This window comes from Bufo bufo, chromosome 9, assembly GCF_905171765.1.
Source record: "Bufo bufo chromosome 9, aBufBuf1.1, whole genome shotgun sequence".
Taxonomy (NCBI): Eukaryota; Metazoa; Chordata; class Amphibia; order Anura; family Bufonidae; genus Bufo; species Bufo bufo.
This window is the reverse complement of record NC_053397.1, coordinates 198566145-198582168: the sequence shown is the minus strand read 5'-3', so window position 1 is coordinate 198582168 and position 16024 is coordinate 198566145.

Sequence of the window (16024 nt, the reverse complement as noted above, 5' to 3'; positions counted from 1 at the left end):
CGCGGGCAGGCTGCCCAGCAGGCGGATGCAGAGGAAGGCGCTGAGCAGGAGTTCACCCTCAAGGAAGCGTACGAGCAGCTACTAGTAGCAATATCATCATGCCAGACCTCACTCACCGGGAAACTGGAGGAGGTGAGAGTGGATGTGGGCCTGCTCCGCCATGACATGCAGCAACTCAGAGACCGGGTCAAAAACACAGAAGACCGCGTGTCTGCGCTGGAGGATCTGACCAGACCCATGGCAGGGAAGATGCAAGACCTGGAGCGATCCGTAGGTCAGTGGCAACAGAAATGTGACGATCTGGAAAATAGATCGCGCCGCAACAACGTGAGGATCTTGGGCCTACCAGAGAAAGCTGAAGGCAGAGATCCTGCGGCCTTCCTAGAGGCCTGGTTTAAAGAGCAGTTCCCTGAGGCACCCTTCTCTCCTGCATATACCATAGAGAGGGCACATCGTGTCCCAGCCAGATACCCCCCACCAGGGGCTCCTCCTAGACCCCTTTTGGCGCGTCTGCTGAACTGGAGAGACCGGGATCTTATCCTCAGCCAGGCCAGAAGCAAGCAAGACATCAGGCATGAAAATGCAAAGATCTCCCTTTTTCCGGATTTCTCTGCAGATCTCCAGAAGAGGAGAGCCACATTTGTTGCAGTTAAACGTCGCCTTCGGGATCTAAATCTTCAATACTCGATGGCTTACCCGGCCCGCCTTAGAGTCATAGACGGCGATAAAACCGTGTTTTTCAGTGATCCTCGTGAAGCAGAGGACTGGGCCTCAAGAAAATCTGCGCATCCCGGACCACGCTGAACTTTTCGCTGTCTGTTCACAGCAAGTATAAAAACATCCCCATATGTCTAACTCTAAGGAGACTTAATCTTGTTTCTCCTGAGCATGATATTATTTAATACACAGCACAGCTGCTTTTGGTCACGTTTTCATGTTCTTCACTGCATTTGATAGTCTTATGTGAGATCTCACTTAAGTATAGGGTGTTTCCCTGTACACAGCACCGGACACTTTGCCAATATGTCCCACTGTCAAGTATTAAGGCTTGCAGTTTTGCATATATTTGCTGAAAGAGGGGTAGGAGCAATACCTGTATGGTTATAACATCTACTTGCACTATACAGGTCCCCGAGTTAGGGGCCACCAAGTTAGTCGGATCGGGATCCGACACCTTCATGTTTATAATGTTATTGTTCTGTATTACGTTTTTGTATGCTCAAGCTTATATGTCTCAAGTATGGCCATCTTTCTTCAGGATAGCAACAGGGGAGTTTATGCTTCACATTGATCAAGTACCTGAACTGTCAGTGTATGCAATATGGATGTGGGTATTTGTCCTTGATTCAAACCTAGTGATTCCATGGCCTCCATAAGAGTGATGTCCTGGAATGTGAGGGGACTGGGAGACCCTAATAAGAGGATTGCGTTTTTTTCTCAAATATGCTCCTTTAACCCACTTATTCTGGATCTTCAAGAAACCCACCTCACCCCCGAAACTGGGAATAGGTTAAAAAAGCCCTGGGCGCAACATTTATTCAACTCATATGGGAGCTCCCACTCCAGAGGTGTGGCCCTGCTGTTCCATAGAAGGGAGGGCAGTATGTAGTGTACGGGGACTGTAATACCCGTCACTACCAAAGTGTCACTTGGTGTGCTGTCGTCCCTCCTAATTATGGGGAAGTTGTTATATGTCAGTTTTATAAAATGTCATGTAATGTATGTATTTTCCGGTTACTGAAACTTGCATGTACAGGCCTGCTAGGGGTGTCATTCCAGCTTCTAGTCCATAGAGGGAGCTAGGGAGCCCTAGTTTATATAAGGCCCAGACAGGGAAGCAAAAGTCAGTCTAGACCACAGCTCAGAAGTTTCTAGAGCCTGAGGAAGTGTCCAGAAGCTGAGAGAGACAGAGGCAAAGATCAGGAAAGCCAGAGGTACTCAGAAAGACAGAGGAGGTACTTATAGAAGCCATAGCCAAGGATATAAAGCCAGAATTAGGTTAATGGGCCTTGGTGAAGATATGCTATATTCCAGGATCAGACAGAATTAGAGTGCAAGCTCCTGTGCTGCAAGTCCTGTGTTCAACACTCTGTAATTACCCTGCTATAACTGAATTGCCTGCATCGACCGAATTGCAAAATCGACTGTATGCCAAGGAACTGCGTTTCCAATATTGTCTCTGCTGGAAAACTACTAAAGTTGGAGTTCTGTTTTAATACTACGTTTCCTCAACTTATTCCTGCATCCGCAAACGGCGTGCCACCGTTTACTTGGCACTGGCGTCACGAACTATTTCTACCTATACCTGCCCTTGCAGAGAGTCAGCTGTACCAGGTTAGTGTATATTGCACTACATCACCCAGAAACACCTATTGCACACAACTTGAGTACGCTGCACCTCTCTTTTGGCGTCACGAACAGGATACGCACGCTTTCTAGTGCAAGAAGCGTGAACTTTGTGCCTTATACCGTTGCCCTGTGACCAAAGTGACAAATAACCTGTTTTATTCAAGTGGACTTTGTGGACTGAAAATCATACCCAAAGTGTCCCAAAAACCTCTAAAAAGCGCTGTGCAGTATTGCGCTGCACAGAGGAAGAAAACCGCCGCATTGGAATGTGGTTTTGTGGACTTTTTGCAATCCTGTGAATGGACAGCGTTTTGCTAAAGATGGCCACCGGCTGCCTGGAGTAAAGTTTCCCGCGCCGCTGAGGACTTTCGTGGGCGGATCCCTGCAAAGACACAGAGAGTCCCGCCCCTCTTCATCATCGCACCGCCGCGGCCCTGCTTCTCCTGCGTCACCGCGGTCTCAGGACGTCCGGAATCTCGCGAGACTTGGCCTGCGCAAGACCAGCGATACCGGTAAGCACTTGTAACCGGAGGGAAGGGGAGTGTATCGGCCCCTTTAGTCGCCAGCGGTCACCTCTCAATAGACTACTATGTCAGAGCCAGGAGTGCCTGAGCAGCCGGCCCCAGGAGAGCTTGCGGCTCCTAATCAACCGACAGCTCCCAGCATGATTCCCTTTACCATGCCTTATTATTTCGGGGCTCCATGGTTCCCTCGCTACAGGGGAGAGACCCATACCCTACGGGACTTTGAAGAAAAGTTGCTGGAACTATTCCGATTATACCCTATAAATGCCGACCAGCAAATGGAAATCATGCTAGCGCAACTGGAGGGGGCTGCCCGCAGGGAAGTGTTATCATGGCCTGCTACTGAGCGGAGTACTCTAGAACAGATATTCACCCGCCTCAGAGCCACTTTTGAAACTAGGACTGCCTCAGAGATAAAGATGCACTTCTTTAGCAAGAGACAGAAGCCCGGTGAGTCCCTCCGTGACTATGCCCTATCACTTCAGGAGGCTTTAGGGGCTGTAATCCAGATAGATCCCAAAGAGGCTGATAACCGGGACCAGACCCTGAGGGAACAATTTATCAACGGGGTGTCTAGTGAACAAATAAGGACCCAGTTAAAGATGCTGTCCGCCCAGCACCCTAACAGTGCCTTTCTGGACTTTAAAGAACTGGCTATAAAAATTCTGGGGTCCACAGTATCTCCTGAGTTGAGCGCCCTATCTGAGTCATCAGCCTGCAAGCCAAAACCGCTTGTCACTAACCAAGCTGAGGCCGGCCAAGCTGTTCAAGTGTCAGCTACTGATACTATTGCCATGCTGACAGAGCAAGTAAATCACCTCACTAAAAGTCTAGAGAAAGTGTGCAGAAAAATAGAGGAATGGGAAAAACCCATAATGCTAGAAGAAGAATTCCTGTCACCTCCTAGGCCGTTCCCACCTCCTTACCAAGAGACTCACCCCAGGGATCCTGGGAGGCGTAATAGAGGTCGCAAGAAGCCCGTGTGTACATACTGCAAAAAGCTGGGACACATAGAATCCACGTGCTGGCAGTTAAACGGGCAACCCCTGAGGCTGAGGACCACCCCTCGGGAGGTAGAACACTAGGTCCAGAGGATCCAAATTGGATGCCACGGTATGTAGGATCCCATCCTAAAATCAATATAGAGATCAACGGGGTCCCCTTTGAAGCCCTATTAGATACTGGGTCTCAGGTCACTACTATTCAGCTGCCTGCATTTGAAAAGTTCTGGGACACCAACCAGTTGACCCAACCGCCTGAATCCTGGGTGGAAATTATCGCCAGTAATGGCAAACCAGTAAAGGTTCATGGATACTGGGAACCCACCCTGCAGGTGGGAGAAGTAACCCTGCCTCAACAGGGAGTGATCGTAGTACAGGCCGGTGACAGAGGGGGACATCCTGTCATTCTAGGCACCAATGTCTTCAAAAAATGTTATTCAGAAATACTTGCTGTATTACATCAGACTTTGCCCACAGCTTCCTCTGCATCCAGGAGGGTGATTCAAAAGACTATTACTGTGTTAAGTGCCCAGCAGAGGTTTGCTAATGGGAAAGGAGAAATTTGTACTGCCAGGATCCGGGATATTAAGCCTGTGACTTTGCCTCCTAATTCTCAAACTCTTTTGTGGTGTCGTGCTGTCCTGGGAGTCGAAGGCCGAGATTATCCAGCCCTGGTGGAACCAATCCAGATGGAGGATTACCCTTATGTGAGAGCTGCCAAGTGCCTGGTGAACGTCTCCCAAGGTAAAGTACATGTCCGTCTGATTAACCTGAGTAATCATCCCGTTGCGCTTACTAAGCATTGCCCTGTTGCCCAGCTGTCCCAGGTGTCCTTCCAAGACATCATTCGTCTTCCAGTGACAGAAAAGCCGCCAGCTGCAGACAACGGATGTTCGCCGGTGACCCAGCCACAAGTGCCCTGGTGGGAAGAGCTCCATGTCGGGGACGAGAATACCCCCCAACGGCAACAAGAAGGGATTATACAGCTTGTCAAAGAGCACCACCAGGCCTTCAGTAAGCATGCCACTGATTATGGAGAGGTGAGTGCCATACAACACACCATACCTACTGGCTCTCATCCTCCTATCAAGGAGAGGTACAGACCTTTACCGCCTACTTCATATCAGACTGTAAAGGAAATGATCCAAGAGATGAAGGACTCTAATGTAATCCAGGACAGCCGTAGTCCGTGGGCTGCACCCCTGGTCCTTGTAAAGAAGAAGGACGGTGGTATCCGTTTCTGTGTGGATTATAGGAAAATTAATCAAATAACCCACAAAGATGCATACCCACTGCCCCGCATTGAGGAGTCACTAACTGCCCTGGGCTCCTCTGCCTATTTCTCCACATTGGACTTGACCAGTGGTTACTGGCAAGTACCCATGGCCCCTGCAGATAGAGAAAAGACTGCCTTCACTACTCCCATGGGCCTGTTCGAATTCAATTGTATGCCGTTCGGGCTATGTAATGCCCCAGGAACTTTCCAGAGATTAATGGAGCGGTGTTTGGGTCACAAAAACTTCGAAACAGTGCTGCTGTATCTAGATGACGTCATTGTGTACTCAAAAACATATGAGGACCATCTGAAACATTTGGCAGAAGTATTTGAAATCCTTATCAAATATGGCTTAAAGGTAAAGCCATCCAAGTGTCACCTGCTCAAACCTGCAGTAAGATACCTGGGGCATATAGTAAGCGGAGAGGGAGTGCAACCTGACCCTGATAAATTGGCAGCTGTCTGTAATTGGCCGGTTCCTACTACTGTCAAAGAGGTGAGGAGTTTCCTGGGTTTTGCCGGCTACTATAGACGTTTTATCCCCCATTTTGCTCAAATAGCTGATCCTATCCAGGAGCTCTTGAGGGGGCAACCCAAAAAGAGTCCTAGAACTCCTGTGCCCATTGAGTGGAATGAGAAAAGAGAGATAGCGTTCCAATTGCTAAAAAAGAAACTGACCGAGCCTCCAGTGTTAGGTTATCCAGATTATAGCAAGCCCTTCCATCTCTATACTGATGCTAGCAAGCGAGGCCTGGGAGCTGTGTTAGCCCAGATCCAAGAGGGAAAAGAGAGAGTGATAGCATATGCAAGCCGCTCCCTGAAAGGAGCTGAGAAAAATGACCAGAATTATAGTTCCTTCAAACTAGAGTTCCTGGCATTAGTGTGGGCGGTGACAGAAAAATTCAAGGATTATCTAGCCGCCACCCCGTTCATTGCATTCACTGACAATAACCCTCTGGCACATCTCAATACAGCTAGATTGGGGGCCTTGGAGCAGAGATGGGCCTCTCGCCTTGCCAACTATAATTTCTCTGTAAAGTATCGTGCTGGACGTACTAATGATAATGCTGATGCTTTATCCAGGCTTCCCACAGAGACAGCTCCTGATGATGTGCGAGATGCTTGGGAAGATGTAGAGATGCCGGCTTTCTATAACAAATTTGCTCAACAGGATCAGGCTCGAGCTACCAATAACAGAGCTGCAGTTCCTTCACCCTCCAGTAGGCCTGATCCTAAAGAAGAAAGGTGGGTGAAACTACAGTCTGAAAGTAGAGTGCTGGGTGAGTTGTTGGACTTCATTACTAGTGGCAGAGCCCCTGAGAGGATTCGGCGTAAAAGTGCAGATCCTGAGCTCATCAAACTGTGGAGACAGCGCCATCAACTCTTCATACAAAAGGGCCTATTGCTACGGAGAAGCCTAGACCCAGTGTCCAACGAAAGAGTACACCAGATTCTCATACCCCGACGAGATGCAGGTATGGTGTTGGAGATGTACCACAATCAATCCGGTCACTTTGGGGTCCAAAAGACTGAGGCTACTATCCGCCAGCGGTTTTACTGGGTAGGCATGAGAGAAGACATGGAGAAGTGGTGCCGAGAGTGTGTAGCCTGTGCCTTGAAACGAAGTGAGCACCATGATCAGAGGGCACCACTGAGACCCATTGTAAGTACCCGTCCTCTTGAACTTGTCGCCATCGACCATGTAAAACTGGAGCCTAGTCGCTCAGGGTATGCTTATGCCATGACTATTATTGATCATTTCACAAAGTTTGTTGTAGCAGTGCCTGTGAGAGACCAGACAGCCAAGACTACAGCCGAAATGTTCTGGAAGCACTTCCTCCTGCCCTATGGATGTCCAGAAAAGATCCTCACCGATCAAGGACCTGCTTTTGAGTCCCATCTGTTCCATGAACTGTGCCGCTTACACAACTGTAAGAAGATCCGGACAACGGCCTACCATCCTCAAGGTAACGGATTATGTGAAAAAATGAATCAGACCTTGATAGAGATGCTGAGGGCCGTGCCTCCTGAAAACAGAGGAGATTGGCCCAGTCTGTTGCCACAGCTCATGTTCACATACAATCATACCATACATTGTTCCACCGGGTATACCCCTTTTTACTTGATGTTTGGGCGCCAAGGGACATTGCCTGCTGATCATTCATTGGACATACATGTGCCTGATTGCATTAACCCATTACCTAACACCGACTGGGTTGCTGAGCACCAAAGGCGATTAGATGCAGCCAAAGCCATTGTTCAGGAATGTATGGACCTTGCTAGAGACCGACAGCAGAGAGACTATGATCAGGCAGCCCATGCAGAACCCTTGACCATAGGGGCCGTGGTATGGTTAAAGAATAACCGTCGTACCAGCAAATTGGACAGTAAGTGGGAGCGAAGTCCCTATGTTGTCACTGCAATCCCAAATGTTGGAACTCACACTTATGAGATCACCCGGGAAGACAAGGGATCCCAAATTGTACACCGAAACCGGTTGAAGCTCTGCCTGACACCAGAACCTAGTGATGAGAGTTCTGGATCTGAATATCCTGTGTCAGAGTCAGCAATACAGCCCGAGGATCCTATGCAGGCTGTTAGTAATCTGAGGTATGACGCTGATCCCATGCATTGGCTTCTGACACCGTGGTTGAACTTGCTGGTGCCTGCTCCGGCACCTACTGTAGTTTCACCTCCAGAAGAGCCGGTTCAAGATGCCCTGGATCCAGTTCCCCCTGTAGTGGATATTGTTGTTCCTGTTGTTCCAGTTGTTTCTGTTGTTCCAGTTGTTCCTGACCGAGGTCTCACGGATGGAGACCCTCCTGTTGCTCCTCTCCCTTCTACCTCGTTGCTAAGGGAAGAGGAGACCCCTGTTTTGAGAAGGTCTACCCGGATGACCAGGGGACGCCCGCCAGTCCATTTAGGAGACTTTGATTATTCTGGTGGTGTCTCCTCCCAAACAGTTGCCACGGGCAATACCTTACTTGACATTTGTGCGCAAGAATGGACTCCTCCACGTGAGCCCTTGCCTGTGATACACCCACGGGAAACTCCTGGGTAGTTCCGTTATTTTGCTGTTCTATCATGGACTTATTCATTGTCATGGACTATCCTGGTTATAATGTTACGCTGTGCCAGGTCAGCGCCCCCGTTCCATTCACTATCCTGAGAGAAGAGAACGACGCCCCTTGTCACCACACTTCACCTTTGCCAATTGGACCTGATGTAAATGCAGATGAATGACATATATGTATGCCTGCATGTCTCTATTTTCTATTTCAGGTAAGAGATTCCAGTTGGGCGACCCATGATGGAGTACGAGGTCGTACTCAGCTTAAAGCAGTGGGGTATGTAGTGTACGGGGACTGTAATACCCGTCACTACCAAAGTGTCACTTGGTGTGCTGTCGTCCCTCCTAATTATGGGGAAGTTGTTATATGTCAGTTTTATAAAATGTCATGTAATGTATGTATTTTCCGGTTACTGAAACTTGCATGTACAGGCCTGCTAGGGGTGTCATTCCAGCTTCTAGTCCATAGAGGGAGCTAGGGAGCCCTAGTTTATATAAGGCCCAGACAGGGAAGCAAAAGTCAGTCTAGACCACAGCTCAGAAGTTTCTAGAGCCTGAGGAAGTGTCCAGAAGCTGAGAGAGACAGAGGCAAAGATCAGGAAAGCCAGAGGTACTCAGAAAGACAGAGGAGGTACTTATAGAAGCCATAGCCAAGGATATAAAGCCAGCATTAGGTTAATGGGCCTTGGTGAAGATATGCTATATTCCAGGATCAGACAGAATTAGAGTGCAAGCTCCTGTGCTGCAAGTCCTGTGTTCAACACTCTGTAATTACCCTGCTGTACTGAATTGCCTGCATCGACCGAATTGCAAAATCGACTGTATGCTTAGGAACTGCATTTCCAATATTGTCTCTGCTTGCAAAACTACTAAAGTTGGAGTTCTGTTTTAATACTACGTTTCCTCAACTTATTCCTGCATTCGCAAACGGCGTGCCACCGTTTACTTGGCACTGGCGTCACGAACTATTTCTACCTATACCTGCCCTTGCAGAGAGTCAGCTGTACCAGGTTAGTGTATATTGCACTACATCACCCAGAAACACCTATTGCACACAACTTGAGTACGCTGCAAGTACATCTTCATACATGCTCACATTAACTGTGTCCCCTATGTGATTGTTAACTTGTATAACTCCCCTCCTGCATCTCTATCCCTTCTACAAGCAGTCACGGGTTTTGTGGCTAATTATCCCAATGCCCGTCTCCTATGCATGGGAGACTTTAATCAAGTAGTTAATGAGGATCTAGACAGATTTAGCTCTAGAGCAGATGGGGGAGGGGCGGGAGGGAACAGCACGGTTCTTGCCAGAATATCGCAGGAGATGGGATGGGTAGACATGTGGAGAGCCAAGAATCCACTAACAAGGGAATACTCTTGCTTTACCCCTGCCAGGGGAGCCCTGTCCAGAATTGATTACTTATTCGGTAATGCCATAGTATATACTGACCTGGTGAATATCAGACACAGACCACAGGGTTCTTCTGATCATGCCCCATTGTTGGCAGAGTTGGCCCTGACTGATCATGCCGGCGTCGGCAGTAAGATGCACCCTTTCTGGCTGTCCTTGTTTGGTTCAAATGACAGAATCCCAGATCAATTGAGGATGTTTTTTAAGGTACAGGGCGAGTCTACAGACGCTCTGTTGCTTTGGGAGACAATGAAAGCGTAACTTAGAGGATGCATCAAATCCTCCATTTCATACGTTAAGAAAGATTTGCAACGTAAGGAAAATGATCTACATGCCAGCTGTAAGGAGGCAGAGAGGGCCTTCACTGAGTCCCCCTCTGAAGAGCGCAGAGTAGAGTGGTTATCCAGAGGGAGAATGTACATGCTGCATCTGGAGGAAAAGAGCAAAAGGAAGCTCTTTTTCCTTAACCACTTGCCGCAACTGTAACGCCAAAAGGCGTCATCGCGGCGGCTCCCCCAGGCTATGCTAACGCCGATTGGCGTCATCTCGCGTGAGCCGAGATTTCCTGTGAACGCGCGCACACAGGCGCGCGCGCTCACAGGAACGGAAGGTAAGAGAGTGGATCTCCAGCCTGCCAGCGGCGATCGTTCGCTGGCAGGATGGAGATGTGTTTTTTTTAACCCCTAACAGGTATATTAGACGCTGTTTTGATAACAGCGTCTAATATACCTGCTACCTGGTCCTCTGGTGGTCCCCTTTGTTTGGATCGACCACCAGAGGACACAGGTAGCTCAGTAATATGTTGCACCAAGCACCACTACACTACACCCCCCCCTGTCACTTATTAACCCCTTATTCACCCTTGATCACCCCTGATCACCCCATATAGACTCCCTGATCACCCCCCTGTCATTGATTACCCCCCTGTCATTGATCACCCCCCTGTAAAGCTCCATTCAGATGTCCGCATGATTTTCACGGATCCACTGATAGATGGATCGGATCCGCAAACCGCATACGGACGTCTGAATGGAGCCTTACAGGGGCGTGATCAATGACTGTGGTGATCACCCCATATAGACTCCCTGATCACCCCCCTGTCATTGTTCACCCCCCTGTAAAGCTCCATTCAGATGTCCGCATGATTTTTACGGATCCACTGATAGATGGATCGGATCCGCAAAACGCATACGGACGTCTGAATGGAGCCTTACAGGGACGTGATCAATGACTGTGGTGATCACCCCATATAGACTCCCTGATCACCCCCCTGTCATTGATCACCCCCCTGTAAAGCTCCATTCAGACGTCCGCATGATTTTTACGGATCCACTGATAGATGGATCGGATCCGCAAAACGCATACGGACGTCTGAATGGAGACTTACAGGGGCGTGATCAATGACTGTGGTGATCACCCCATATAGACTCCCTGATCACCCCCCTGTCATTGATTACCCCCCTGTCATTGATCACCCCCCTGTAAAGCTCCATTCAGACGTCCGCATGATTTTTACGGATCCACTGATAGATGGATCGGATCCGCAAAACGCACACGGACGTCTGAATGGAGCCTTACAGGGGCGTGATCAATGACTGTGGTGATCACCCCATATAGACTCCCTGATCACCCCCCTGTCATTGATCACCCCCCTGTAAAGCTCCATTCAGACGTCCGCATGATTTTTACGGATCCACTGATAGATGGATCGGATCCGCAAAACACATACAGGCGTCTCCCTGGAGCCTTCCAGGGGGGGTGATCACCCCATATAGACTCCCTGATTACCCCCCTGTCATTGATCACCCCCCCTGTCATTGATCACCCCCCTGTCATTGATCACCCCCCTGTCATTGATCACCCCTCTGTCCTTACATTTTCACCCCTTTGTCCATTCAGACATTTTTTTGGCCCAAGTTAGCGGAAATTATTATTTTTTTCTTACAAAGTCTCATATTCCACTAACTTGTGTCAAAAAATTTAATCTGACATGAACTCACCATACCCCTCACGGAATCCAAATGCGTAAAATTTTTTAGACATTTATATTCCAGACTTCTTCTCACGCTTTAGGGCCCCTAGAATGCCAGGGCAGTATAAATACCCCACATGTGACCCCATTTCGGAAAGAAGACACCCCCAGGTATTCCGTGAGGGGCATATTAAGTCCATGAAAGATTGAAATTTTTGTCCCAAGTTAGCGGAAAGGGAGACTTTGTGAGAAAAAAATAAATAAAATCAATTTCCGCTAACTTGTGCCAAAAAAAAAAATTTTCTATGAACTCGCCATGCCCCTCATTGAATACCTTGGGGTGTCTTCTTTCCAAAATGGGGTCACATGTGGGGTATTTATACTGCCCTGGCATTTTAGGGGCCCTAAAGCGTGAGAAGAAGTCTGGGATCCAAATGTCTAAAAATGCCCTCATAAAAGGAATGTGGGCCCCTTTGCGCATCTAGGCTGCAAAAAAGTGTCACACATCTGGTATCGCCGTACTCAGGAGAAGTTGGGCAATGTGTTTTGGGGTGTCATTTTACATATACCCATGCTGGGTGAGATAAATATTTTGGTCAAATGCCAACTTTGTATAAAAAAATGGGAAAAGTTGTCTTTTGCCGAGATATTTCTCTCACCCAGCATGAGTATATGTAAAAAGACACCCCAAAACACATTGCCCAACTTCTCCTGAATACAGCGATACCACATGTGTGACACTTTTTTGCAGCCTAGGTGGGCAAAGGGGCCCACATTCCAAAGAGCACCTTTAGGATTTCACAGGTCATTTACCTACTTACCACACATTAGGGCCCCTGGAAAATGCCAGGGCAGTATAACTAGCCCACAAGTGACCCCATTTTGGAAAGAAGACACCCCAAGGTATTCTGTGAGGGGCATGGCGAGTTCCTAGAATTTTATATTTTTTGTCACAAGTTAGCGGAAAATAATGATTTTTTTTTTTTCTTACAAAGTCTCATATTCCACTAACTTGTGACAAAAAATAAAAACTTCCATGAACTCACTATGCCCATCACGAAATACCTGGGGGTGTCTTCTTTCCAAAATGGGGTCACTTGTGGGGTAGTTATACTGCCCTGGCATTCTAGGGGTAAGGAGTTTGAAATCAAATTCTGTAAAAAATGACCAGTGAAATCCGAAAGGTGCAGCCCACCTAGGCTGCAAAAAAGTGTCACACATCTGGTATCTCCGTATTCAGGAGAAGTTGGGGAATGTGTTTTGGGGTGTCATTTTACATATACCCATGCTGGGTGAGAGAAATATCTTGGCAAAAGACAACTTTTCCCATTTTTTTATACAAAGTTGGCATTTGACCAAGATATTTCTCTCACCCAGCATGGGTATATGTAAAATGACACCCCAAAACACATTCCCCAACTTCTCATGAGTACGGCGATACCACATGTGTGGCACTTTTTTGCAGCCTAGGTGGGCAAAGGGGCCCACATTCCAAAGAGCACCTTTCGGATTTCACCGGTCATTTTTTACACATTTTGATTTCCAACAACTTACCACACATTTGGGCCCCTAGAATGCCAGGGCAGTATACCTACCCCACAAGTGACCCCATTTTGGAAAGAAGACACCCCAAGGTATTCGCTGATGGGCATAGTGAGTTCATAGAAGTTTTTATTTTTTGTCACAAGTTAGTGGAATATGAGACTTTGTAAGAAAAAAAATTTTTAAAAAAAAATCATCATTTTCCACTAACTTGTGACAAAAAATAAAAAGTTCTATGAACTCACTATGCCCATCAGCGAATACCTTAGGGTGTCTACTTTCCGAAATGGGGTCATTTGTGGGGTGTTTGTACTGTCTGGGCATTGCAGAACCTCAGGAAACATGACAGGTGCTCAGAAAGTCAGAGCTGCTTCAAAAAGCGGAAATTCACATTTTTGTACCATAGTTTGTAAACGCTATAACTTTTACCCAAACCATTTTTTTTTTACCCAAACATTTTTTTTTATCAAAGACATGTAGAACAATAAATTTAGAGAAAAATTTATATATGGATGTCGTTTTTTTTGCAAAATTTTGCAACTGAAAGTGAAAAATGTCATTTTTTTGCAAAAAAATAGTTAAATTTCGATTAATAACAAAAAAAGTAAAAATGTCAGCAGCAATGAAATACCACCAAATGAAAGCTCTATTAGTGAGAAGAAAAGGAGGTAAAATTCATTTGGGTGGTAAGTTGTATGACCGAGCAATAAACCGCTAAAGTTGTGGAGTGCCGATTTGTAAAAAAGGGCCTGGTCTTTAGGGGGGTATAAACCTGTGGTCCTTAAGTGGTTAAGCAACAGGCGTTTGAAACAGGCAATCAGACAGGGAAGTTACTTGCGCATATAGCACGCACTAATAATATGTCTCCCCCGCTACTCAGGATACAGGAGGCTGATGGCCGCATAATGGAATCGGTGCAAGACATATTGAAATGCTTTCATAATTTTTACAGAGACCTATACAAATCAGCAGCTACTTATTCAGGGCTAGATTTAGAGTCCTACCTCACTGAAGTGTCTCATCCTCGGCTAGCGGACCTAGATAAGGGTCTTATGGAGGAGGATATTACACTAGACGAAGTGGAGAGAGCCATTAAGGATCTACCGACAGGAAAAGCCCCAGGCCCGGATGGCATCCTGGTAGAGGTATATACTAGGTATGGGGAAAATCTAAACCCTCAGTTGTTGAACCTGTACCGAGCGGTGCACTCCCGTGGCTCCTTGTCAGATTCCATGTATGACGCCTCCATTGTTGTGATCTTGAAGCCTGGCAAGGACCCATTGGAGTGTGGATCTTATCGTCCAATTTCACTTTTAAACTTGGACTATAAAATCCTGACCAGAATTATAGCCAATAGGTTGAATAAGGTTATTACGTCAATAATTCATTCTGATCAGTCGGGCTTTATGCCTGGAATGTCCACATCTGACAATATTAGGAGGGCTCAAGTAATTGCGCAGCTGGGGGTGGCTAAGAAGGAGAGATGGGCTCTGGCGTCACTGGACACGGCCAAGGCTTTCGACTCGTTGGAATGGCCCATTTTGACAGCAGTGCTGGGTAGCTTCGGCTTCGGTCCTAACTTCAATAAATGGATAGAAATATTATACAAAAAACCCACTGCTAGCATCCAACTGAACGGTTCCCACTCTGATAGGTTCCCCTTACTCAGAGGCACGAGGCAGGGATGCCCGCTCTCGCCTTTGCTGTTTGCAATTGCTATAGAGCATCTGGCTATCAGATTCAGACAGGATCAGGTTTATGTAGGTGTCTGCGAGGGAGATAGGGAAGACAGGATTGGACTGTATGCAGACGACTTGATCCTTTTTATGTCGGACCCGGAGGTGTCTCTATTAAGAGCTATAGAAATCATTGAGCGCTTTGGGCAATATTCCGGGCTAAACATAAACTGGGGCAAGTCTGCCATCATACCCCTTTGGACGCATGACTGGCCTAGTTATCAAAACAACCTGCCTGTAGTTGATAGGTTTAAATACCTAGGGGTAATAATCACTAAAGAACCCCAACTCTCCTATGTTTTGAATATTGAACCCTTAGAGACCATATTCCAAGATAAGGTTAAAACGTGGGAGACTCTCCCACTGTCAGTTATGGGTAGACTGAATCTGGTAAAGATGGTAGTCTTGCCCAAAGGTCTATATTTGCTGTCCCACGCCTGTACGCCAGTTCCCAGGGGATTCTTTAAACGTATACATGCTATAATAGCCTCCTTTATATGGGGTAAATCTAGGAGGAAACTCTCACTGTCAGTTTTACAGAGGCCGAGGCTACAGGGAGGAGCTTCCCTTCCAGACTTCTTTCTTCATTATATAGCAAGCCAATTCAGATTTCTGAGATATTGGGTCACCGATGCCTCAAGGCCTAATGCAGAATGCTACCTGCACGAATATTTGCAAGTTCCCACGCTATGGCCCGTCCTGGAGGGATCTCGCCACATTTAAAAGGGTCTTCTCCCAGTACATAAGCTAGCTCATAAGATATGGCAGGCATCTAAGTTAAATTCCTACAAGGACTGGCCAAGTGAAGTCCCCGTATGGGATAACTGTATGTTCCCACACCTGGCAAAGCTGGAAGGTGTACCTGACTGGAAGAGGCATGGTATATTCACTTTGGGAGATCTATATGAGAGTGGGCAGCTTAGATCATTTTCCCAGATTCTGGATAAGTTTCAGGTGCCGCGCACTCTTTTCTACAGATACCTCCAATTAAGACATGCACTGCAGGCCCAATTCAGAGATGATAAAAGGAGTATTTCTAAATATCCTATTATAGGGGTTTTGAAATCGCAAGGCCCGAGAGGCATAGTTTCAGCGCTATATACACATCTGTTGGACTGCCGCCTGCTGGTGACCCCGTTGGCT